The following is a 26726-nucleotide window of genomic DNA, read 5'->3' on the forward strand; positions in this document are numbered from 1 at the left end:
ATAAGACTCTAGATTTTGTGCCACGTGATACCACCATAACATCCTCAATATCTTTTGTGGAATATAAAAAATCATGGTGAACTCTAGAGGTGTGATTCTACTTCTTCTTCGATTTAGTATAATCTGTCCAAAAGTGCTCTTATCTTTACAATTCCAACCGGTTACATTTTGTGTCACACCCTAAATTTTGAGACATTGAAAGACCAAGAGTGACTCAACAAACTATGTAATGCATAAAAATCAAAGAACAGGTAACATAAAATAAGTTATAAATTTTTTTGCTGGAGTTTGAAACTTTACAAGCAATGAGAACGAAATCAGAGTAAGATCAAAAATGTATATTTACATATGCCAAGTTCAAGTAATGAGGAGAACGGGGTTGGGATACATGGTGTATGTTAAATATCAATTATGTGCATGTAATCAAGACAGATGCCTTGGGTCGAGATTTTCTCTGTGACTTTCGAACTCCCGAGCACCCCAACGCCATGATTTGTAACTTCATAGACCTAAAAAAGAAGTTTAGAAATGAGTGAGTATAAATATACCCAATAAGCAACCTACACGTGGTCTCTTATCGCATCCTTATCCTAGAAGCGAACCACAAGCTTACTCTAGGTTCTAGAGTTTCAACAGTCTTTGTACGCATCTTTAGGTAGAAGACTTAACCATTGCAGTAGTATTCAGCATTTGAGGATGAGGCGCTACCCCATATAACCCTGTACCACATGGGGAACAACATGGTGAGCGCTTGCCTACTCATCGTCCATGAAAAAGTTAACTGGTGAACCCATCCTACAGGTCATGAAGTTGCCCAATTGAGGGCGTGCTACCACCTGGTAAAAGCCAGCTCGAACAGGTTGCCTGCATGATCAACGTCCTCCCATAGGACAGTTCCTCTGTATAGGGTAACCATTGATTACTCACATGATTAATGTTTTACCATAGGGTGGATCCACCATGTAGAGAAGTAGATCTACCACTGAGTAACACGGCCCTAGCTAACATCACGCCTAGCTTGACGGTACCATACTAGAGTAAGAAGGAAAAGTGGAAGCTCCTCAAACGCTATACCAGCTACTTTGGGTAAGAGATGTTTCTCCTTCATCACGAGGTTATGAGGTGGCTTTCTAGGTCTCAAGGGTGATTGGGCGGTCTTGGTAGGGACTCTAGTTTCCAGTTTCACAATTTCTTACTCCCTGACTCTATCGTTGTCAAGGGCTAAAGAGTCTCACCCTCTAATCGTCCCTCACTATTTGATTGAATGCAACATCTGGAGGGTCCCTTGTCTAAACCTGACCCGATCATTATTTGTGCACACCCTAGAGTCAAATCAACCCTACTACTTATTATCTGTAAAAAGAAGTTCACACAATCGTTCACCTGGAGTTTATGTACATTTAACATGCATATAATTACATATGCTCAACGGGGTGATAACATTCATATAAAACCCGAAGCACAAGTACAGTCATAACATGATTACGTACAAGCAGTAGTAAAGTATATGAAGAAGCATAAAAGAATCAAGTCAGAGAATTCCATCAATATATTTAGTTAACTCCCTAAGCACAGGCCTAGCCATCTAGAGTTAATATTTTTACTAGCATACATGCTTCACCAAGCACTTCCTACAAGTATTTCTTCCTAAGTTACTTTAACAGTTTATCATATGTCTTTCCAAGTGCAATTTACTGGCTGAAAAAGTCCCCAAAATTTATGGAAAACCCTTGGAGAAACCTATTTTAGGTAAAAATGGGGTTAATATGGACATCGGGATGAAAATCAGCAAATGGAGGTCAAAACAGCAAAAGAGAACCACTAACACGCTAGGCAGAGCTATAGCCGCGGATCGATAAGTCGTGTTTGCTCGCAGGCACCACGTGTCTGCGCTCAGCATCGGGCACGTCTCTCCACTGCATGCTTGACAAGTGTCCTTATTGGTCGTAAAACGTATTTTTCCTCTCTTCGGTTGTCACGTGACCGTCCCCGATTGTCCTGCATTGTATTTTTTTTTTTGAAGATTCCAGTCAGTTCGAATTTTAAATGCAAACCTATCGAGAAACAATTTTCTTGAAATTATTTGGCACTCACATAACTTAATAATTGAGTTCAAATTTCGAAAAAAGTTTAGTTCTTAGCAAAGTTAGAACTTTCTTGATTTCAATTTCTGACACATTTCCTGGCCGAGTTTCAACATGAAACTTGCAAGATCGTTCTCTAGAGTATTATAGTTGAATATTAGAACTTAAATCAACAAAAACCCTTGGGTCTAGGTTGCAATCCTAAAACAAAAGGGTCGAACACTTACCTCGTGTTCTTTCTCGTTTCTTGACGGAATCAGACGTTCCAACATCCCAGACCACTTCTTCTTGATCCCTTGAGTAGGTCGTCTGTAGAGGAATCCTTGGCCAAATTAGTTATTCAAGGGTCGGATTGAGCGTTTCTTTTACACTTCTTCTTCTTCTTTTTAAAACCCTAACTCCCTTTCATTCACCTTTTTCCATTTTCTTCTTTTCTATTTTTTACACGTCAGCCCTGACGCACTCAAAGTGGTGTATGGGAGAAAATTTATATTTTTACCCCATTCACTTTGACCCAAAATTTCCAATTTAATCAATTTTTTCCTAATTTTTTTTTTTTTTTGATGTTTTCCGAGCATTTTTTCCTTATGCACGGGTTTGAGAATCACTTTTTAAGATCTCTAATAAAATCTTAAACACTTTTAAAAGAAGTTAATAGCGTTGAAGTGCTAGTATGTACCTGTTGGGCTCGGTGTTACATTTTGTCTGTTTGAAGATTATCATTTCTCCCTTATGTACCCACTATATATGTTTGGGCCCTTCGACTTACTTCTTCCCTTCGATCAACACTAAGGGCATTGACCGATGAATCCCCAACTTATAGTTTGTGAATACTTTTACTAAGACCTATATGTTTGATTTTCCCACGACATTTTCAAAATTAATTTCTACAGAGCTCAGTTAACTTACCAAAACATATCCACCTTAAGATATTTGTAGATTGAATAATCTATGCACAAATACATCTTGTTCATAATCGATGATTTTTCATACATATGTGATAGCGTCTTGAATAGATTTGACGTTGTCTTCTCCTTAACAATATTGAGCATCACGTTTCTAGATAGCGTCAACTAGATCACCCCTAGAGCTTGTCAATTCTTGATCTTCCATTGCTTCCTTGTCATGTTATCAAGCTTCACCTAGACAAGGGTTCGTGAAAATATTTCTGGTACAGATAATCTTCAATCTACATCTTCCAAAATCGAAATTTGATCCATCAAACTTTTCAATTCTAATCGTTAAGCTTTTAAGCTTCACAGGTTGTGGAATATCTCCTAGCTCTATTACTAATTGTTAGGACCATACCACAAAATAATCAATCTAGATATACACAAAGAACATGATAGAGAAAATATAAGATATAAGGAGAAATTGGCTAGAGATTTATATTCCTAACTTCAATTCTTTATAAATTCCATTTCCTAATGCCTCGGACCATTCACGCAGAGCCATTGAGAAAACTATAAATAAACATTAGGCTTGATAAACTAACACAACCCTTTGATAGTCCCTCACAATAGTAAGTTTTTGTAACACTCAAGTTTCGACAAGGAATTAAGTATATGATTTTTTTTTCTTATAAGTACCCACTTTTGGAATTCTTTTAGGGGTTTTAGACACCAAATTTAAAGATGACATGGAAAAGCAAATTGCTTAGAAAAATCGAAGGAACTTCAGATAAATATAAATTAAAATAGCAAAAAATTAGAAAAATCCGTCAATTTCAAGCCTGATGGATAAATTGGCCCTTTTGAGCCACCTTGCCCAATTTTAGGGACTTTAAGACCCTATTGAGAGAATTAATGAGAGAGAGGAGAAGTGAAGAGAAGAAAAGAAAGGGTTAGGAATTTTATTCAGAGAAAGCCAAGATCTTCTCCTAACATCAGAATCTGAACTGCAACCGAACTGCAACCCATTCGGCTTACGCTTATCCGAAGGATCCAACCCGCGACTCGTGACCTACTGGACATGTGACATGTGTTGGCGTTTAGAAATTTGAAGGCAACTACATTTGCTACTGATCGAACTCAGAACACGATATCCCTCTCAGTGAACGAGCGAACGACACATGTCAAGGAATGAGCGTGCCAATTCCTTCCTCAATGCATGAGCTATGCGTGCGTGGGTAACTTCTTTAGCTTGTGTAGGCGCGTGCAACGTGCATGAATTCCTCTTTTTTTTCTCCGCTTGACTTCAATTTGTCAGTTGTTTTGTCTCGATTTCAAAACTAACACTATTATGACTTGATTTAGAACCCACCAGAGAAATTCTGGAACTCCGCACATGTGGAAACTAGCTCAAAGAGGTAGTCATCATCCAAGTACGTAACCACACGAACTTTAGGCAAGTCATAATTGTAGAGATTGCTAGGACTGGCTAGCATGCGAGCATTCCTTATCTTAGGTTGTTAGCAAATACATGTTAAGGACTTCAGAAGGGCGTTTTTTTGATGAGTATGTTATGGTAAATTTATCGTTAAGCCTCTAGGTTGAGACTTTTGTGAGACATGTTATCTTATTTATTATGCAAAGCTAAAAAGAGAATGTGTATTACTAGAATATGAGTTTGACAATATGGATGATTATGTAATGCGAGACATAAGAAATTACCAAAATACCCATATGATGAGATTTGTAATGAAAGTTATTTTTTATGCTTTCTGTTGTGTTCAAAAGGAGGATAGACTATTGTGATCTGAACTCTGTGTGATTGATGAATCTTATCTCCCCATTGAGCTTGTATGCTTGTATATTTGTATCATTTGTATGTTTTAGTTTTAGGTGTTCGACTGTGTATTCTCCCTGTAGTGCATGTTTTTCTACACAGAGTTAAGGTGTTAGAGTTGGATTTAGGTTGGTTAGATGATTACCTAGGCCAGAACACCTCCAATAGACTGAGAACCTTAAGATTATGAGCAATGGTAAGAGGGTCTAGATCTTAGTGCTCCCAAATTAAGAAAGTTTCGAGGAGTCAGAACAGAGCAGCTTGAAGTCAAAAGTCCACGTTAAGCCACTTAGCTGGTTTAGGAATATAATAGACCTCCTCATTTTCCAAATATGACTAGGATGATATTTAAATTATGGATTACAAGATTAGGTGATCGATAGGTATATCTTCCTAGCAAAGCATGCATGAGAGAAATCAGTTAAGATTCTGGAGCTACAATTAGTGCATTTTCCATGTTGACCTAGGTCACTCCATTTCTAGTAAACCTTGCATCTCAGGATCGTGAGCCATCAGAGGTTTAGACCCGTGTGCACCCATAGACTAGTTTAACCTGAGAAGTTAACCTCGAATGTCCTAAAAATGAGAGATATAATTTAAACTACCTAGATGTCACTAAGAACCTAGCAAACCTCCAATCATCCAAGAATGATAAAAGTAGCTCTTTCTAGTTTGATAACAACAGGTATAGTGTCTGAAAACTTCCATTTTCATTCTCACTCTAGTACGGTATAGGTGACCTAGGTGTGAGGCCATTTAGGGATGTGTGATTTGCTTGTTTGTTGGATTACCTTGTATGGTAAATAAGTCTTGTAGTTACCCTGCACGGGAAGTCAGCGGTTACCTTGCATGGAGGATCCATTGTATGGGAGGGCAATAATCATGTGGGTAGCCAATGAAGTTGGCACATACCTGGGGTAGCACCTCTAACCTTTGGTGGCTACATGGCCTGTGGGATGGGTTCGCTAGCTAACATTCCATGGATGACGAGCATGCTAACACTCACCATGTTATCCTCACCTTGTACGAGCAGACTAACACTATTCATGTTGTTTTCAACCATATATAATTGGATTTTAATTTTGTATTTTAGTATGGTGTTGTTTGTCTTAGTTGGATTTTAATGTTCCTCATTTTTTTTTTTTTTATTGTACTTTTTTTTTTCTTTCATCTTTCTAGTCTTGATCTAGGTTTCAAAGCCTTGAAATTCGGGTTGTGATAGATTGGTATCAGAGAAGTTGAGTTTTAGGTTTCGTAGACTTTTCTCAGGATAAAGAGGCGTATAACTCTATGACTAAACTCAACGACACCCACAACCAGTTATGTAGCATAACCATTTTTAATATTATATGATACGTCGTAAAAAGTATATAAATTTTCTATATGTTTTTGGTTTTATTGTAGTTATGATAGCAACCTTTGACATTGAAGAGTGAACGTTAACCTTATAGGTCAATGTTGGATCCAGGTTATAGTGTTTTGGTAAGGTGATGTGGCCAAGACGGGCCATGAGATAGTAGACTTACCATAGGAAGATAGAGAACTAACGAGCAGAGTGCAAGATATCCAATCGATGAATTTGGGCATGACATACCTTAAGGCTCAGTACCCGATTAGGTACCCTAACCAAGCTTCCTGTGACCATAACTCTAGAGTCCAAGCAAGTCTCTGTACATATCACGTAATAGACCCAAACAATATAATTCACACTGGCAATAGTGATCACCAAAGGAATTAAGTACCCCATGAGCAGACCATTACTCCAAGTTTATGGACTTCTAGGAGTGTGTGTTATGCCATTTATGAATTTTGGGGTGGATATTACTGGTTAAGGATCGTCCAAGTGGAAACAGTTTGACAGGAAGAGTATGCTCGTAAAGTTAAGGATGTGGAACTATTAGTATAGACCTATGAACCTTAGAGTCGAGGCAACAGAAGAATGGTCAAGATATGACCACAACTTCATTGACAAAGAAAAGTTCAAACACAATGTTAATAGGAAGAACCAACTATTCTAGATTATGAAGAGAAGGACTCCAATTCAACACAAAAATGTTAAAGCAAGGTCATATAGAAAAGAAAGAAGAAGAAAAAAAAGACAACATTATGCTCACTTGCAAAAGAAGTATTTCCAGAGTTTAAGAAAACTAGCCACCATACAAGAGTTTACAATAAGTTCTTTAAGATCTCAGGCAAGAACTTGAGAAGTCTACGTGCTTAAAAGAGCCTGTGATGCAATATCACTAATAGATAAGATATGACTAGATCAACCATAAGACATTACGAGAGGAAGCTTAAGTAATCGCATAGGACCTATATAAAGCCTATCTTCTTCTAAGTGGTCTGTACTTAACTCAGATGAGTGTTAATGCTAAAGCAACATATATAATAGGGCATCACTCTATAATGAGCTATGAGGCAATTTTTGGTGATACAATAGGATCATAAGGGTTTTGGCATGGTTAGGTTACATTTAGATGAGGGTTAGAGCGAAGGCATACTGAAGTCTGCTTTCGAGAGCCGTTATGAGTATTAAGAAATTTTTGTTACGTTCTATGACCTCATCGATGCCCTACCGAGTTTAAGGATCAAATGCGTTGAGCGTTCGTAAGGTTATTTGGCGAAAAACCTTGTTTTTTCTAATGATTAACTAGTGTACACGAAGATGGAAGTATAACATACCAGTTGTGATGGTGTTAAGAGCGCACTTGTTGTATAGTGATGAGTTTTTGTTATTGGAAATTACCTTCCTTATTCACATGGTATCGAGTTAAGGGATTAGAGGTGCAATAGAAGTTTAGTTGCAGACTATAGAGATAGTCTTTCAATATTTGAACTGTCATGTATGGTATTTACTATGTCACGTATGTGTTGAGAGGCATGGTACACTTAAGTAGAAAAGCACTCTAGAGATACTTGAAATTAAGGAAGGGTTAGAGATGTAGTCTAAATCAAAAGGTGGCTACCTAATGAAGTACCACCCAATGGTAGCCAGCCTCAAGAATTAAGTCGCCTTCCTTGCACCGAAATAGTGTTAGAGGACGGTCGGAGAGGAGAACCTTGTGCTTAACAAATTGATAAGATTTACGCAAGAATTGGTCATTTGGTCAGTGTAGAAAAGGTTAAGGTATACTTCTTAATCGGGAGTCCCAAAGACTAGATCTAGGGCTTGAGATAGCCTAGGTTTCCTTAGATTACGCAGAGGCACTGCATGATGATAGAATGGTCAACATACTAACTTGGATCAGAGCCTATAAAATCTTTGTGATTGTAATCATGCTCTAATGGATAGCAAAGCCCTAGTAGAGACCTTTAAATCTTGGTGGGATGGAACCTTAGAAACACATTGTTGGATAGGAAATTCTATGAACTACTCAAAGAGGACAATAAATTTTGGTATGACTTTATTGACTCTAGCAATTCGGAGGAAAATGTCGACGAAAAACTGGCCGAAGGTTTCTTCGAAAGAAAAATAGCAGAAGTAAAAGGAGAGAGGGAGAGAGATTCGCTGAGATTTGCTGAAGACTCGATGTTTTATTTCTCTTTAGTTGAATCGTTTAAATAGAAAAACTAATTACACAAGAATAGAAAAGTGGGCGAAGACTTCGCCCAAGTTGGCCAAAAAATGGCAACTAGAATTACGCTCTTCCATTGGCGTGAATTCAGAAGTTGTGAGGTAAAAACAACCTAACTAAATAAGGAACATAGCTTTTATTTAACAATCTCCTCCTAAAAGTTGTGCTATATCTACCTTATTATTTGAACTCCGATTTTTTAGCGTAGTTCTTCAAATTTTACCGCGCTTGGGACTTGGTGAAAATGTCTCCAAGTTGTTTCTCTGTTCGAATGAAATCAATCCTGATGAGCCCTCGATCTGCACATTCTCAAATGTAGTGGAATCTGATTTCTATGTGCTTGCTCCGGTCGTGCAGAACTGGATTTTTGATCAGGGAGATCGTAGCTTTGTTGTCGACGTATAGCATTGGTGGATCGCTTTCTCTCCCGATGAGTTCTTCCATTAGTCGCGCAAGCCAGACCCCTTGTGTTGCTGCCATCGAAGCGGCGATGTATTTTGCTTCGCGGGAAGACAAAGCAACTACCTTCTGTTTTGTTGATTGCCAGCAGATCGTGCTGCCTAAGAGAAAGTAGATCATTCCGCTGGTGCTCTTACAATCATCAACGTCACCGACCATTTCACTATCACTGCGCAGTATCTTACACCCCAACCTCTGGTTCCGGCTACATAGCGCAGGATGCGCTTAACAACCACTAGATGCTCCTCCCTAGGTGCTTCCATAAACCTGCTCACATATCCAACAGAATAAGCAAGATCAGGACGAGTGTTTACCAGATAGCGCAGACTCCCGACAATGCTGCGGTAATTGGTGGAGTCGACTGTCGTCGTAGTGCCGGCATTCCTTAGTTGGAGTCGGGCCTCCATTGGCATCATTGTAGGATTACTGTCTACAAGCCCAGTTGTATTCAGCAGCTTCTTCGTGTATGCACTTTGGCAGATGGAGATGCTGGTAGAATTCTGTTGCACTTCGATGCCGAGGTAGTAGCTGAGAACGCCGAGATCGCTCATCTCAAAGTTCTTTGACATCTCCTTCTTGAACCTTCCAAGGACTTCCACATCGCTTTCAGTGATTATGAGGTCGTCGACGTACACTCCCACGATCAGTCGCTGCTTGCCATGGTCGTGCGTGTACATGCCATGCTCAGAGGCACAGCGTTTGAATTTCAGTGACAGTAGGTATTGTCGAGCTTCGCGTTCCAGGCTCGTGGGGCTTGTCAAAGCCCGTAGAGTGCCTTGGGTAGGCGCAGTACCTTATCGGGGCTGTCGTTGTCCAGGAAGTCAGGTGGTTGTTGGACATAGACGGTCTCCTTCAGCTCTCCGTTAAGGAAAGCAGACTTTACGTCCATATGGTGAACCTTCCAAGAGTAATGTGCCGCAATTGCCAGCGAGAGACGAACGGATTCTAACCTTGCCACTGGCGCAAATACCTCTTCGAAGTCCATTCCTTGCTTCTGGACGTAGCCCTTCGCCACCAGACGGGCCTTGTGCTTCACAACTTCTCCTTTTTCGTTGCGCTTCAGTTTGAAGACCCATTTGAGCCCTATGGCTCGATGTCCTGGCGGGGCATATCCTCAAAACTCCACGTCTGGTTCTCGGTGATGGATGTCATCCCCTCTTGCATTGCCTTCAGCCAGCACCGGTTCTTTTCTGCTTCGGCGAAGGTGTTCGGTTCATCTGGCACTGATGGCATGTAGTTCGGCCACTTCTTCGAGCTCGCGCGCTGCTAGTCCAGGTGGTTCACCTCCTCCCACTAGGTCGTCCATCCTCTGATACCTAGCCTCCAGATCAGCATCGTGATCGACATCCAGCGTCGAATCCGCAGTCCGTGGTGTTGCGAATTCCACTAGGGTGCACCTGCTGGCGGCGGTGATGGCTCCTGATGCTGGGCTCCTCCTTCTTCCGGCTCGGTGATGAGGTACTTCACCGTGAATTGATTTAGATTATGGTCTGCCTCGATCTCGTCATTCCATTGCCAGAAGGTGCTTTCGTCGAAGACACGTGAGCTCGGCCCCCTACAGGATCATAGAGTCTGTACGCCTTGCTCCCGGGTTCATAGCCGATGAAGACGACCTTCAGCCCCCTGGGATCGAGCTTGGCGAGGTGGGGACGTGTTACCTTCATGTATGCGACGCAGCCGAACATGGTCTGCCTCGATCTCGTCATTCCACTGCCAGAAGGTGCTTTCGTCGAAGACACGTGAGCTCTCCCCCCTACAGGATCATAGAGTCTGTACGCCTTCCTCCCGGGTTCATAGCCGATGAAGACGACCTTTAGCCCCCTGGGATCGAGCTTGGCGAGGTGGGGACGTGTTACCTTCATGTATGCGACGCAGCCGAACATGGTCTGCCTCGATCTCGTCATTCCACTGCCAGAAGGTGCTTTCGTCGAAGACACGTGAGCTCGCCCCCCTACAGGATCATAGAGTCTGTATGCCTTGCTCCCGGGTTCATAGCCGATGAAGATGACCTTCAGCCCCCTGGGATCGAGCTTGGCGAGGTGGGGACGTGTTACCTTCATGTATGCGACGCAGCCGAGCATGGTATGCCTCGATCTCGTCATTCCACTGCCAGAAGGTGCTTTCATCGAAGACACGTGAGCTCGCCCCCCTACAGGATCATAGAGTCTGTACGCCTTGCTCCCGGGTTCATAGCCGATAAAGACGACCTTCAGCCCCCTGGGATCGAGCTTGGCGAGGTGGGGACGTGTTACCTTCATGTATGCGACGCAGCCGAACATGGTCTGCCTCGATCTCGTCATTCCACTGCCAGAAGGTGCTTTCGTCGAAGACACATGAGCTCGCCCCCCTACAGGATCATAGAGTCGGTACGCCTTGCTCCTGGGTTCATAGCTGATGAAGACGACCTTCAGCCCCCTGGGATCGAGCTTGGCGAGGTTGGGACGTGTTACCTTCATGTATGCGACGCAGCCGAACACGCGGAAATGATGTACCGCTGGCTTTTTGTTGTACCAGGCCTCATATGGCGTCTTCCCGTCAAGGCTTCGGGCTGGTGACCGATTGAGGAGATAGACGACCGTCATTACTGCCTCTCCCTAGAATCTCCCAGGCATTCCGGCCGTCACCAGCAATGACCTCGTTGTCCCGACGATGGTCTGATTTCGGTGCTCCACCACTCCGTTCTGTTGGAAGGTTTGAATCATAAATATTTTTAAATATATTATTTTCTTTCTTTATTTAAATTTCATTTAAAAAAATGTTAACAATTACTTGAGCATTTTTATGTTATTTTCAAGGAGAAATGTACGTTGAACGCTTCAATGAGCTAAAGGAAGAGGTTGGTATGATCATGAACCAAATTATAGACAATCCTTTAAAGCAACTTGAGCTCATTGATACTTAACAACGACTTGGAATCTCATATCATTTTTAGAATGAGATTACGGATGTGTTGAGAGAAGAGATATGAAAGTGATGATCTGAAAAAGAATAATATTTATGTAACATCACTTGAGTTTAGACTTCTAAAACAACATGAATTCAATGTTTCGCCCGGTATTAACTTTTTTAAATAGTTTCTCTAAAGAACTATGTATTATTTGTTATGAACATTTGATTGGATTCTCCTTAGAAAGATTTTATTCAGATGGAAGAAAATGAGATTGGTAACAAGTTTTATGTTGATGTCAAGTCGAAAGACACGAAAATGTTAATATGAAATTTTAATACTCTAGTCATGTTGCATTAGACAATGCACATTTATTAATTCAACAATTTCTAATTTTAATGACAGAGGTTTTCAGTAACTTCACGATGAGACGAAAAACTTTAGCACAAGGCTCTATCAAAATTTAAATGGAATGTTATCATTATATGAAGCATCTTAAACATCTTTTGAGCATAAAAAAAATAATGGTGATGTGGTTCTCCTCTCTCAAAACTTTATTTTAAATCACCAATTTACTTTTAAGAATTTTTTTTTAGAAAATAGATATTTGTTTCTTGATAGAAAAGAAAAAAAATACTTTAAATAGATAGATTTTTCTAAATTTACCTCTATCATTTGACAAAAACTTGACTTAGACATGATAAAATCCCAATGTAAATCATTCATGGAATTGGACTTTTTGGATCGTCATTTTAAAGAGTGGATTGGTCGATAATTAGGTTTGTTCATTTGGGCTATATTTGCATGGTGAGATTGCTCAATAGTAGGCTTATCATCGAGTCAACCCAAAAATATACGTAAATATTTTAAATTTTCTATTACATTTAGATAGATCGATGGCAAATTTCTTATGGATAGTGGGTTTTGTTTGAACCCGAATCTCATACTTTAGAAGAATGGGCACAAAAGTTAATGCATTAATTACAACAATAGATGACGTTTATAATGTCTATGACACATTAGATGAACTCGAACTCTTTACCAACGCAGTAGAGAGGTATCAATCGATAAATCTATAATTATAAAGTATATTGATACTAAATTTTGATTAAAAATGATAGAAATTAACAATTAAAGAAAAAAATATTTAATTATATAATTCTTTTTGAACCTCACTTCCGTTGCATGTATGTTATAATTTATAAAATATATAAATATTTAACTTTCTATGATTTTAGGTGGAACGGTGATGCAATGGACCAGCTTCCTGACCATGTGATGGTCTTCATAATTTTATAAATGAGATGACTTTTGATGCACTCAGAGAAAAGGAATTAATGTCATCCAATTCTTTAAGAAAACCGTAAGAATTTGATTATGATAAAAAAAAAATTTAACTTTTAAAATTAACTTTATAGCAAATTTATTGTACAATGGGTAGATTTGTGCAAATCTTATATATTGGAGGCTAAGTGGTATCACACCCGCTATAAACCAACCTTGAAAGAATATTTAGACAATGCATGGATTTCAATATCGGGATCAGTTATGTTAGTTCATGCATATGTTTCCGTGACATCTCCAATGCTCCAAGACATAGAGAGCTTGGAAGAGCATATTAATATAATAAGTTGTTCTTCCATAATTTTGACTTAGGTGATGATCTTGCATCATCATAGTATAGTAGGATCTACAATCACTTAACTTGACATAACATAGCATACAAAATATTTCACATCATCCATATCATGGTATAATAGGACATCGCATACATACATAACATGACATCGTAGGTCATCAGATAACATACATAAGCGCATAACATTATGATGCACGTAGGGGCAACGAGGCATGTGTCATCATACATCATACAATTCTTCGGACCAACCAACAATAAAGCTACTTACTTGTTTATAGGTGCTCCAAGACTGTCCTTAAAGCTCAACCTGACTTTCTAAAACTGCAACCCGATCTCCCTCTCTTCTCATATCTGAACTCCAATGACTCTCTATGCTCAATTTTGGCCGCCACTAGTTTACCAAACACTCGTACTTCAACCCTGAACACTCCTATAAAGGAAGCATGGGTGGAGTGCTTATCAAGGAAGCATGGGTGGTTGAAGTTGCACTAAAATCTTCGTTTCACCAAAAATCTTGAGATTTTGAGCTAGATTCAATTATTTTCAGCTGCTATTACATTATTTTCAGCTGCTATTAAATAAGAATTTTTTTTTTTCGAAAGTGTCTAAATCTTAAAATTACTCTGTGTATTTCTAGTTCAATTCATCCTCTTGTTCCCTAGTAGCTTTCTATATATGATGATTTCTCCACAACACTTTGATAAAAGGTGATGTCCCTAGTACGTAAAGTTTTTATATCACAAGCCAAGATCTTCACTGATGTTTCTTCGTATCTCAAGTCTTCGACCAACTCTAGTGTAACGACCCTAAATTTCCCTTCTTAACATTTAATGTGGAACTAACTTTATTCGGCGTTCTTATACGTTTATTTCATACCTCTTTATTACCTTGGGATAAACAAATACAAAGAAAATAATAAAGGAAACAATACAAAAATAAAATGTCATATACTAACCTATACTAACCTATATAATATCAAGGGAAATACAAATTCAACCTTTACTAACCTATACTACAAATGGAAATCAAAGTTCGATTTAAACTAACCTGTACTATTAAATTGAAAAATACAATTGAACCTACACAAACCTATACTACTAAAGAAAATGCAAATCTATCCTATGCATGTGCCACAGTCTCGGGGTAGCGATGTCCCCGTTAGCCTTACAGGGGTGCCTTGCATTTATCTGAAAAATGTAGTAGCACGAGGCTTGAGTATTTGAAAAATACTCAGTAAGCGATCCCCTATCGGGGTTATAATGCAAGAACATGCGAGTGCAATGACGAGACCTATCATAACTGTCTATTTTCCTATGGTACTATCCTAACGAGCACCTTGGATGTGTAATTCATTTCCTACACACGGTCCACACGTGCGAGTACGGACCCACCGGTCGGTTTGCACGCTGTTGGGCCCCCTTTACTTGTCGAGCGAGCACACTCTAGGAACTGTCTATGCTGGACACCTGTTAGAAGTAGTAACCGTCTCGGCAAAATTTTGTAAAACATAATGGTCTCTTGCCTAGTAGTGTATGCGTCCGTACAATTGTTAAGGAATAGGGGTTTCCCCCAATGCATGAGGTCTCAATTTTTTTCCATTTTTTATCATAATTAAATATAACCCCCGCTGTCAATTTATTCATATCAGAACGTTTCTCATATCAGTCATCATATCATTCATACGTCTTCTAGGGTTATAATTCATGTTTTTTTTTTTTTTTTTTTTTTTTTTTTTTTATCGTTTTTCATGTCATCCATATTATGCTATTCATGCAATTCTCACGACATAACGTAACGTTTTTCATGCTTCTAGACATATCATACAGTACGTATCATAACAATCACATAATGCAATCCGAGCATAACATAATACATAACATCACAAGTCATAACAATTCATCCAAAAACAGCATAACGTTCACATCCATAACAGACTAAACATACAATTTATGACACATGCAAATCCATGGGCACGTGCCAACATACAACATATATTTTATAACCTAACGACGGTAGGGCCACTTACTTGGTTGGCCTGAGCAGGCGTATTCCCAATGTAAGCTCCCGCTCCACAAAAGCGTCTCACGTTATCGTCGGTCCTATGTTCCTATTGGATCATTCATCGCTTTTGTTGGTATTTCATAATAATAACCATATATCCAACTTGAAATTGTGAACTACGACATTAAAATGATCTTATTTACCTTAATCGAGGTCAAAAATAGGTTCGAGAGGGTCGAAACGGTACGAAACGATCCATAAATAGATTCCCGAGCCGAAAATCCACGCCGTAGCCAAAGCCGAGCCATTTAAGTTGACTAAGCCAAAGGGATTTTGCGTCAGACAGTGACACGTGGTGCAACAGAAAGGTGTTGCGTGTGTAGGCCGAGTTCGGGTCGAGGCTGATTTTAGAGGCTTCGAATCTCAAACCGTGGCTCAAAGTGAAGACCAAAAGGTTTTTGAAACAACGACCAAGTCTAGGTGTCATGGCATACCCAATTCTGCCGAGACTAGAAAATGAAACCAAGGCCATGAAACAATGTTTAATAATAAGTCCCAAACATGATTGGATGTGATTACATTTTCTTACCCAAGTAGTGGGATCACTTACCGGGTATTTCTTAAAATACTCAAGTCACGTGCTAGTTGTACTTTCTCGGTAAAGGCAAGGACCCTCTGCATGGATGGAAATGTCGCGATGATGACCATCGGACTGAAATTAGGGTAGAAGCATTCATGTTATTTGTAACCCTTAAGTTAGATCAGGCCATTGTTTCAATTTCTCTCTATTATCTACGTTTCACGTGGTTTGTTTTTCTGCTATAATTTTTCTTGTGTCTTCTCACTTTTGTTCTTCATATTCTCTATCTAGATTTGGTGTGTGAGTTGTGCGATCCTAACACTCATTTGTCGGGATCAGACTATACCTATAATGTTCCATTTGGATATTCTTAATTAGTCCAAATTGATCCAAAATATTTTAACTTGATAAAACAACAGTCTTACCAACATCAAACTTTCTATGTGCAGGAGGAGAGGATGACTTCCTAGAGGAGTGAGGACAAGCCATGGGTTGGCTTGAGAGTATAACCATTTTCAAATTTGGCAATTTTGTAAGCCATTGACAAATTTGGCAAAAAAAAAATAAAAATTTCAAACACTCCTCCAATAAACGCAAAATGACGACTCCAAGAAGAAATTAAGCTCCTTATCCTTAATTAACTTTTTTATAAAAAATTAAAATATGTAATTATACTCATTTAGACATACCTTCTTTAAATCTTCCAACTCTTTTGACAATAAATCAAAAAGAAAAAAACAAACGAGAATCCTAATTTCAAAAGAAACCATTACTATTTTTAAATTATTTTAATAAGTAAATTGATAATGAAGTAATATTAGAAAAAACAAAGGACTAATACTCTAGAATGACCCCTCTGTGACCGCGCAGCTCTCAAATGCTTCACCACCTCAACCGATAGTCTGTGAACCCCTAAAAAAAGGTGAAAGGTGAGTATAAAAATACTCATTATGCAACTTACTTGTAGGCTCTCATTGCATCCTTAACCTATTAGATATCCACGCGCTTTACTCTATGCTCTAGGAAGTATAACTTTTGGTGTTCGCAACTTGACTAGCTAGCTTTGCCTATAAGCAATAACTGACCTTGCAGAGCTGCTCGTCTGCTACCTGAGCGTCAATAATACGCCTACAAAAGGTAGGTAATACTATCAGCTAAGCTAGCTATACAGTGACTCCTCGTATCACCATATCAATTCCAACTCTCCGAATCTAATCCTGCAACTTGCTCTGTTTAGCGACCAATGCAGAAGTATGGACTGTCTTTCCACTCAGGACATCTGCTACAACGTTAGCCTCCCCTGGGTGGTAAAGGATCTCGACATCATAATATTTCACCAACTCTAACAACCTTTTCTGACTCATACTCAAATATTTAAGACTCTTATGATCTCTGTAAACTTGAATTCTCTCACCATATAGGTAATGAGATCAAGTCTTGGCAAATACCACAGCTGCAAGCTCAAGATCATGTGTGGGGTAATTTCGTTCATAATGCTTCAGTTGTCTAGAGGTGTAGACGATTACCTTGCCACTCTTCAAAAAAGTAATTTTAAGGAGTTAAAAAAGGACATTGAAAGAAAGATTAGAAATGTGAAATTAAAGAAAATGACAAAAATGTCATATTTTCCATTTTAAAGGAATTTTCTGAATTTTTAAATTCTTATCTAAAAAGAATTTCAAGATGTTGAAGGAGTAAAAAATGACAAACAAAATGTCTTACAAAAATTGGATTTTTTGAGAAAAATAATAATAAAATATTCAGAAAATTGCAAATTACCCGTATATCCATATAGGTCAAGATAATTACGAAAATGTCATAGATTAGAAAATCAAATCTGCGACCGTATAAAGTCATAAGAAAATCCCTCGAAACTTCAAATCCGACCGTTGAATCTTCACCAAAATTAAATATGTTACAGAGAACATACAGCTCACCACATCCAACGACTAGAATTCAAATTGGAAGTTAGAAGCTCGCTGATCGGAGATGATATTTCCGACGGATAATCCAAAAAACTCTTTTTTAAAATCACGACGATTCTAGAGGTTTCAACGTTGGTTTAGGTTTCCCCTATGAAGTTTGAAGTTGGGGCATTCATATGGATTAAGGATTGAGTTGAGTCGAGCTCATATCGCAAGTAATAAGCATTTAGTGTTTGGTTCTCCTATTCTCATATTTCTTCCAAATTCGAGATCAATGGTAAATTATTTCCCATCAAACTTGTTCCTATAACTTCTAAACTTGATTACCCACAAGTCTTATAAAAAGATGCGTGCTGAACTGATATTTCATGATAGGTCCCCAACACGAATGCATGTAATTGTATTTCCTTACTCCAATAGTGGGGTCACTTACCAATTATTTCTTAAAATACTCAAGCCACGTGCTACTCTTACTTTTTCCAGGTAAAAGCAAGACACGTCTAGATGGATGACAATTATGTCGCGAGGATGACCATGAGACTAAAATTAGGGTAGAAGCATTCATGTTATTAGTAGCCCGTAAGTTAGACTAGGGTGTTGTTTCAATATCTCTTTATTATCTAAGTTTAACATGGCTTGTTTTTCCTTAATAATTATTTTAACGACTTTGTTATAAACATATAAGTCCATAGCATGAGGAGAGGATAACCTATGTATGGTGGACAAGAAATGGGTTGGCTTGAAATGTGATGTATTTGGTCGCCAGCCAGTTTTTCAAATATTTGGCAAAATTTAAAAATTTGAAACACTCCTCAAGTAAATGTAAAATGACTATTCCAACAACAAATTCATTTAATAAGTAAATTTATAATAAAATAATATAAATTAACAACAATTTATGTAATTGTAATAACAAATTAATTAGATAAATTAAATGCCAATCAGCTAATTGTTATATTAAAAAGAAAAAACAAATTAACATAGAATTGACACGTACTCCTTATTTGAAAAGTAAGGTTCCATGGTAATATTGGAGAATAAAGCCTGGTTTGGATCATTTATATATTTGTTCCCTCTCTTACGAATTAGTCATTAAACCAACAAATTCTTCCATCCACTTTCTCAATGGCTCTTTACACGTTTCTCACTCCTTTTATCATGACCCCTTCCATCAAACGAGTTTATTTTGATCAAAACTCTTCAATTATCTGTCCTACTGCTAAAGTAATTAGTGATGCAAGAGTATCAAATCAAACCATTATACGACGCTCTGGAAATTACAAGCCTCCTATCTGGAAACATGAGTACATTCAATCATTAAACAGTGAATTTAAGGTATGAATGATAGAAATCTTTAAATTGGTTCTTTTCTTTGTTTATTTACATTTAATGTTAAAAAGAGTTAGCAGGTACTCGTGGATATGTATGTTATGTTCAGGGAGAAATATATGTAGAACGCTTCAATGAGCTAAATGTAGAGGTTGGTGTTCTTTTGTACCAAATAAAAGACGATCCTCTAAAGCGACTTGATCTTATTCATAGTTTACAACGACTTGGAATCTCATATCATTTTGAGAATGAGATTAAGGATGTGTAGGAAAGAACATATGAGAAGAGGTATGAATGTGATGATTGGAAAAAGAATAATTTGTATGCAACATCACTTAAATTTAGGCTTTTAAGACAACATGGATTCAATGTGGCAAGATATTCACTTTCTTCTTCACCTAATTTTTTTAATTAGAATAAAGATATCAACATTAATTCTCTAAAAAAAATTAAGTATTATTATTATATAGACACCCACAAGAGTGAAAATGAATATGTAAAAATGTCGATAGGAAAGTTTAATACTCTGGTCATGTTTGTTAAGACCATGCATATTTATTAATATAACAATTTTTTATATTATAATGATAGAAATTTTTCATAACTTCAAGGAGAGACGAAGAACTTTAGCACAAGACTCTATCAAGATTTAAATGGAATGTTATCATCATATGAAAATTCGTTCTTATGTATAAAAGGTGAGAACATTCTAGAGATATCAAAACATTTTACAATAAACTATTTAAAAAAGTACATGAGATCGTGCAAGGATGAATATGAAGCATCCATTATTAGACATGCGTTGGAGCTTCCCTTACATTGGCAAATATCAAGATTGGATACAAGATGGTTCATAGATATCTACGAGAGAAAAGTGGGCATAAACCCTATTCTTCTCGAGTTCAATCTATCCACCAAAAAGATTTTAAATATGCACGAACGTATGAATATTATAAACATATTTAGAGTATTAAAAATAATGGTTTGTGGCTAGTTTTTCTCATAATTTTGTTTCAAGTAGCCCATTTACTTAAAAGTTTATAATTTTTATTTTTAATAAGAAAAAAGATATTTTATATAGATGGTTGTAACTTACATTAATACTTTTGCTGACTAATACAAATTAAGAGTGAAGAAGAACTGGATTTAGGGAAAAGTTGAGTTTTGCAAGATGGGTGTTGGATTTGAACTTGAGTTCTCATATTTTAGAAAAATGACCACAAAAGTTGCTGCAATAATAAAGACAATAAATAACATTTATGATGCATATGACATATTAGATGAACTCGAGCTCTTTACGAAAGCTGTAGATAAGTTAGCAATCGATAAATATATTTTTTGTTTACCAAATGATTTAATGAAAGTAAACTATTTAATTCATAAACATTAATAAAAAATTATTTTTTAAAACTTAAACAATTAAATAAAATATTATTAAAATATAAATGTCTTTTGAACCTCAAAATGGTTGTGAGAAACTTATAATTTAAATTGAAAATGTATAAATATTTAACCCTCTTCTAAATTATAATTTTAGGTGGAATGTTATGCGGTGGACCAGCTACCTTACTATATATGTTTCCTTGGTCTCTACAATTCTATAAATATGAGATGGTTTTTGATCAATTAAGAGACAAAAGAACTAATGTGATCCAGTACCTTAAGAAAACGGTAAGAATTTAACTATGATGACTTTTTTTAACTTTGCAAATTATTATGTAATTTACTTTAAGACAAATTTAATTTTACTGTGGGTAGATTTGTGCAAATCTTTTCTATTGGAGGCTAAATGGTATCACATTGGTTATAAACCAACATTAGAGGAGTATCTAGACAATGCATGGACTTCAATAGGAGGACCGGTTGTCTTAGTTCATGCATATGTTTTCATGGCATCTCCAAAGCTCAAAAACGTGGAGAGCTTGGAAGAACTTGATATAATTCGTTGGTCTACTACAATTTTTCGACTTGCTGACGATTTAGGAACATCAATGGTAAGTGAACAATAAATCATGTTATCATTATTAAAAGCAAATTTTTTTATTAAAGTAATTAAAACCTATGTATACGAGTAGATAAGTATCTTTGAGTCAATCAAATTCCATATAGATTAGTCCATTTAACATTTTGGAACATTTATTTATTTATGAACATTTTATTTAGGTTGAATTAGAGAGAGGAGATGTTCCAAAATCAATATAATGTTATATGAATGATACATGAGCTTCGGAGAACAATGCTCGTGAACATATAAAGAGTTTGATTGATGAGACATGGAAAGTTAAATACAGTTGAGGTCGAGAATTCAATATTTCCTCATGTGTTCATCGAGATAGCTAAAAATCTTGCTGGAATGGCTTAATGCATGTATCAATATGGAGATGTTCATGGCACAGGGTGCCAAGAAATAAACGATAGTGTAATGTCTCTACTTATTCAGCCCATTTCCAGGCAACCACATTTGATTATGTATCGAAGGAAGTTGATAGAGTTTTGTACAAAAACACTATTTCTTTTTTATAATGTACAACTGGTTCTGCCTTAGCTTTTAAAATACTAGGTGTAAGTGTATTTTGTGTTCCTCCATCATGGCATTATATACAACGATATCGTCGAGATACACTACGACAAACTGATCTAGGTATTTATGAAAAACTTGATTCATTAAGGTATAGAATGTAGCTTGTAACACCCCAATTTTATACTTAGATCAGATTCGTCATTACATTCACGCCTTTGATAACATATGCGGAAAACGTAATGATATATTTTAAACGAAACCATAGACTTATACATTTAATTTAAAATAAGCAATAAAAATAATAATATTGTCAAAAACTAAGCCTTAACATAATTTTCAGTACAAGAATGAAAAGTCACCTATGAAACTGCTATTTAACGATGGAGGTTAGAAACTTTTCTCATTAATTGATTAATTACAAAGAATCGTCATCATTATCTAATTTCCTCAACTGAATAAAATGCTTTAAATTATGACATGTCGTACTCTCCTCCAGCCTCAAGAATTTGATCTTCAACCTGATTTAATTTTCAAGTTTAGTTTTCCACCTCTTAAGGGTGACGAACACAGTGTTTTAAAAAATAAACTTATATCTTCCTTTTGAAATCATCAATGAAGTGACGTGAAACTTAGATCAACATATTGATGAAATAGGAGATAGTTCCCAAACATTTGTATAAACAATTTTCAACCGTCTTTTCTTTAATTTTTTTTGCCATCTTTGTGAAGCTAACTCGTTTTTGCTTACCCATAATGCAGCTCTCACAAAAACTCATACTAACTAGTTCAAGATTTCTAAAACTCCTTTCGCAGCCAGCATCCTCATACTTTTAACGTATATATATCCAGGTTTAGTGTACCATAGACTTGAACTTGAAGCACTCTCAGCAATAGCAGCTTTGTATATACACCATGCAGTGATACATAAGGCTCTAGATCTTGGGCCACGTGCTGCCACCATAGCATTCTTAGTATCTTCTGCTGAATATTGAAAATCATGGTTAACTCTACATGTATGATTCTGCTTCTTCTTCGATTTAGTATAATCTGTCAAAAAGTGTTATTTTCTTCAAAATTTCAACACATTACGTGTTATTTTCTTCAAAATTTCAACACATTACGTTTTGTCTGTTTGAAGACTTTCATTAGTTCTTTGATTTTGATTGACTATGTATGTTTGAGCCCTTCGAGTTACTTCTTCCCCCTCGATCAACACTGAGAGCATGTCCGATAAGGCCTCAATTTCTCATTTGCGAATATTTTCACAGAGAACTATATGTCAGATTTCCAAACAACTTTAGTAATAATGACGTCAAAATCCTTCAAAATTAATTTCTACATAGCTTAGTTGACTTACAATCATATTGAACTCATTTATATGATCTGCAACAGATCCACCTTAAGACATTTGTAGATTGAAAAATCTACGCATCAAATGCATCTTGTTCATAGTTGATGATTTTTGTCCATATTTGATAGCGCATTCAACAGATATAGCGTTGTCTTCTCCTTAATGATGTTGAACACCATATTTTTAGAGAGCGTCAACTAAATCAACCCTCTAGCTTGTCAACCCTTAAGCTTACACTGCTTCCTAGTTATGTTATCTAGCTATCCAATTGCTAGCTTAAGATAACCGCCCTAAGATAAAGATGGTAAATTAATCATTTTTTTCCCACTAATTATGACAAAAATCCATTTTTGGGTACAAAAAAAATTTGTATTCTCAAATGCTATCCCAAGGGTTTGCAGTCATTGTGGAAATTCCATTTTCCCTAAGATTAGTATCTTCCTTAGAGGAAGAAGAAATTGCAAAATCTTATAATTTACAATCAAGTCATTCAATATTTCCTTTTTTAGAGGATAAATTACCACATTTAAATTATGTGTCAGATGTATTAATCCCCTATCCTTTCATCTGGAAATTTTAGTTCAAATCCTTTGCTCCTAGGTGAAAGATGCCTCTTCTTTTAATTTATTATGGTTCTTTTTTCACGAATATTGTAATTGGAATAGTCTTAATACTTCAAAAAAAAATTGATTTCTTTCTTGACTATAAATAAGTAGAAATCTAGGATGGTTACGTTGACAATGTAGGAACTAAACAAGATTTGTTGTCTTCCATGATTGGTGGAAGCAAAGCATTAGCAACAACTTATAACTTTTGTATGCTACCATAAAACCACTACCATATGCATAACATGACAAGATTCATTTAAATTAATTTCAAATGCTATCATGGACTTAAACGTTCATAGTTAAATCTTATAAACATGTAACGACCCTAAATTTCCACATATCTAGAGTCGCCACTAACGTCTCATGCTTATCTCTAATGCAGAATAAAAATCTAAGCATGCTCATCTTTATTAGCGGAAAAATTTAAAAATTCAGAATACATTAAAACATTGGAAAACACTGCCGGACTTACGTGTTTCAAACATCGTGCTGGAGTTCAAAAAGATAAAATAAAACGATTACAAATTAATTAATATAAATGAATGAAATGCAAACGCCCTATCCTAACCAAGACTAGGAATTAAATATGCAACTATCCTATGCACGCGCCACAGTCTCTGATCATGATGCCACCGTCAACCGTACATGGGAGCCTTGCCTTAACCTGAAAAACAATATGGCACACGGCCTGAGTATTTCGAAGAAATACTCAGTAAGTGACCCCACTATAGGGGCCATGCTAATGCAAACACATGCAATCATGAATAGGGACCTATCTCTAATCATCTTAGGGGTGGCCTCCAGTCTCGGACAAATTGGATGTGTAGTACTTCCCTACACACGACTCACACGTGCGAGTGTGAGTCCCCAGGGCGCTCACACACCCCCTGGACCCTCTGGTCAAGCTAATCTGTAGCGACGTCCGGAGGTCAGTGGAACCCCATAGTGTCATGCGCCTCATGAACACCCTCATCTGTGTGCTTTCGCACCTGTGCGCATTCGCGCTCATCATAAGGTGCGCGTCCGCACTCATCATCTCTAGGGGAAGTAGCCCTATGCTTATGAACATACAAAATGCATGAGGTCCCTCTAAATCCATCGTAATGTCTCTTCTGACACAACCCTCTAGTCTCATCTCTAGGTAACGCATACTCGTGGATATTTATATTAATATCATTTTCATGCTCTTAGGGTTGTGTCCTACGTCGATCTAACAACATGATGCAATATGGCACTCATCATCATCTATCATGCTCAATATGGAAAACATCATCATATTAAGGTAAAAATCATGCAATCATCATGCTCATCATAATGCCACAACGTGCATCAAACATATCAAGCGTCACTCAACAAAATATGTATATACTAGCACATATCATCAAGCATCATATAATTTATTTAGCCTATCCTATAGTAAGGCCACTTACTTGGTTGGCCTTGGCCGAAGTACTCCCTAAATAGCTAAACGTAAGCTCCGGTTCCGTGAGAGCTGCTTCCTACGTCGCCGGGGTTTGTTTCCTATCGCATCGTTCACCACTTTCCGTTAGTATTTCACAATTAATTTACCTATAATTTAATAAATGTGAAATACGGCTCTAAAACGGCCTCGGATACCTTTATCGGGGCTGAAAACAGATCCAGGAGGGTCGAAATAGTGGAAATCGGGCTAAAAACAGTTGAGCCGAGCCGAACAGCCGCTGGAGCCGCCGGAGCGTCATCGGAGAGAGCCCGAGCCGTTTGCACCGAGCCGAGCCGAGGGACTGCCGTGCCGCTGTGTGACACGTGGCAGCAGCAGAGAAAGCCACGTCGGGCGGTAGTGTCGGGTCGAAGCGCGGGTCGCAGTCCGGTTCGGGTCGTGGTTTGGGTCGTGGGCTGTGGAAGGCTACTGGGCCAAGGCTAATCGTTGGGCCTCGGCTTACTGGGCTGGGCCGCAAGTGTTTGGTTTGCAGGGCGGCTCAATTGGACCGTGGGTCTAGTCTGGGTTGGTTCAACTGAACCGTAGCTTCTGGGCCGGTTTGAGGTTTGGGCCGCTGTAGTTGGGCTGGGCCGAAGGTAGAGGCCAAGGGAGGAACGGGCTGGCTCTCCCGGGTTCTGGGTTCGGGTTGACCCGGATCCGTGGATCTCGTCTTCCTTACCCAACTTCGGCCGATTTTCTGGCGAGCTTTCTCTCTCCTTCCCGCGGCGTTTCCGTTGTCGATTTCGGTCCTCTTCCTTCCCTTTTCCTCTTTGTTCGTCGTTCTTCTTTCCTTTTTGGGAGTTTTGCGGCCTAAAAGCTCCTAAAAGCCACAGATCTAAGAATCGATTAAGAAACCTAATTTTCCGACCTCGGTTACCGACGACGACGCTTACAAAATAACACAAAACGCACCCTGAGTTATTGTGCTTTCGTTAGGGATCCCTCTTATGGTGGTAACAGGTCGTTTGGTGTCGGTTTGAGGTTGGTTTGAGGGCTCGTCGGAGAAACTGGACACTCGCCGAAGTTTGTCCGAACTCTCTCTCTCTCTCGAAATTTTCTCTCTTTTCTCCCTTTGCAGGCGTTCTGAAGATGCTGGACTGAGGGTGGGCGTGCTGTGGCCGTTGTTTTGCGTGGGTTCCGCGAAACTCGGCAGTCGCCAGAAAACTCGCGGGTTTTCCGGCGACTGAGTTTTTTTTTTTTTTTTTCGTTTTCATTTATTTATTTATTTATTTATTATTATTATGGAAGAGAGGAAGATTTTAAGAAAGAAAAGAAAATTAAATCGATTTAAAATGACCCGGTTAATAGATTTTAAGGAAGAAAAGAAAATTATAATAGATTGAAAATGATTCCGTTAATTGCATAGACATTTTTAAGAAAAGAAATGAAAATCATATGGATTGAAAATGGCAAGTACAATAAGCAGAATAAAAAAAATGATGAAAATGAGATTTCATTAATGATGAAAATGAGATTTCATTGAAAATGGCTAAGCAAAATTAAAAATGAATGATTCCTCATATTTTTAGGAAAGAAAAGAAAATGAGATAATATTTTTATGAAAGTAAAGAAAATCACATT

General features: G+C 37.7%; 1 pseudogene; it reads left to right on the forward strand.

Moving 5' to 3' along the window:
• The first annotated feature begins 18990 nt into the window (after positions 1-18990).
• On the forward strand, positions 18991-21751 carry LOC111777721 (terpene synthase 10-like; annotated as a pseudogene).
• Positions 21752-26726: the final 4975 nt, after the last annotated feature.

The sequence above is a fragment of the Cucurbita pepo genome, chromosome 16 (genome assembly GCF_057944985.1).
Source record: "Cucurbita pepo subsp. pepo isolate OVF chromosome 16, ASM5794498v1, whole genome shotgun sequence".
Classification (NCBI taxonomy): Eukaryota; Viridiplantae; Streptophyta; class Magnoliopsida; order Cucurbitales; family Cucurbitaceae; genus Cucurbita; species Cucurbita pepo.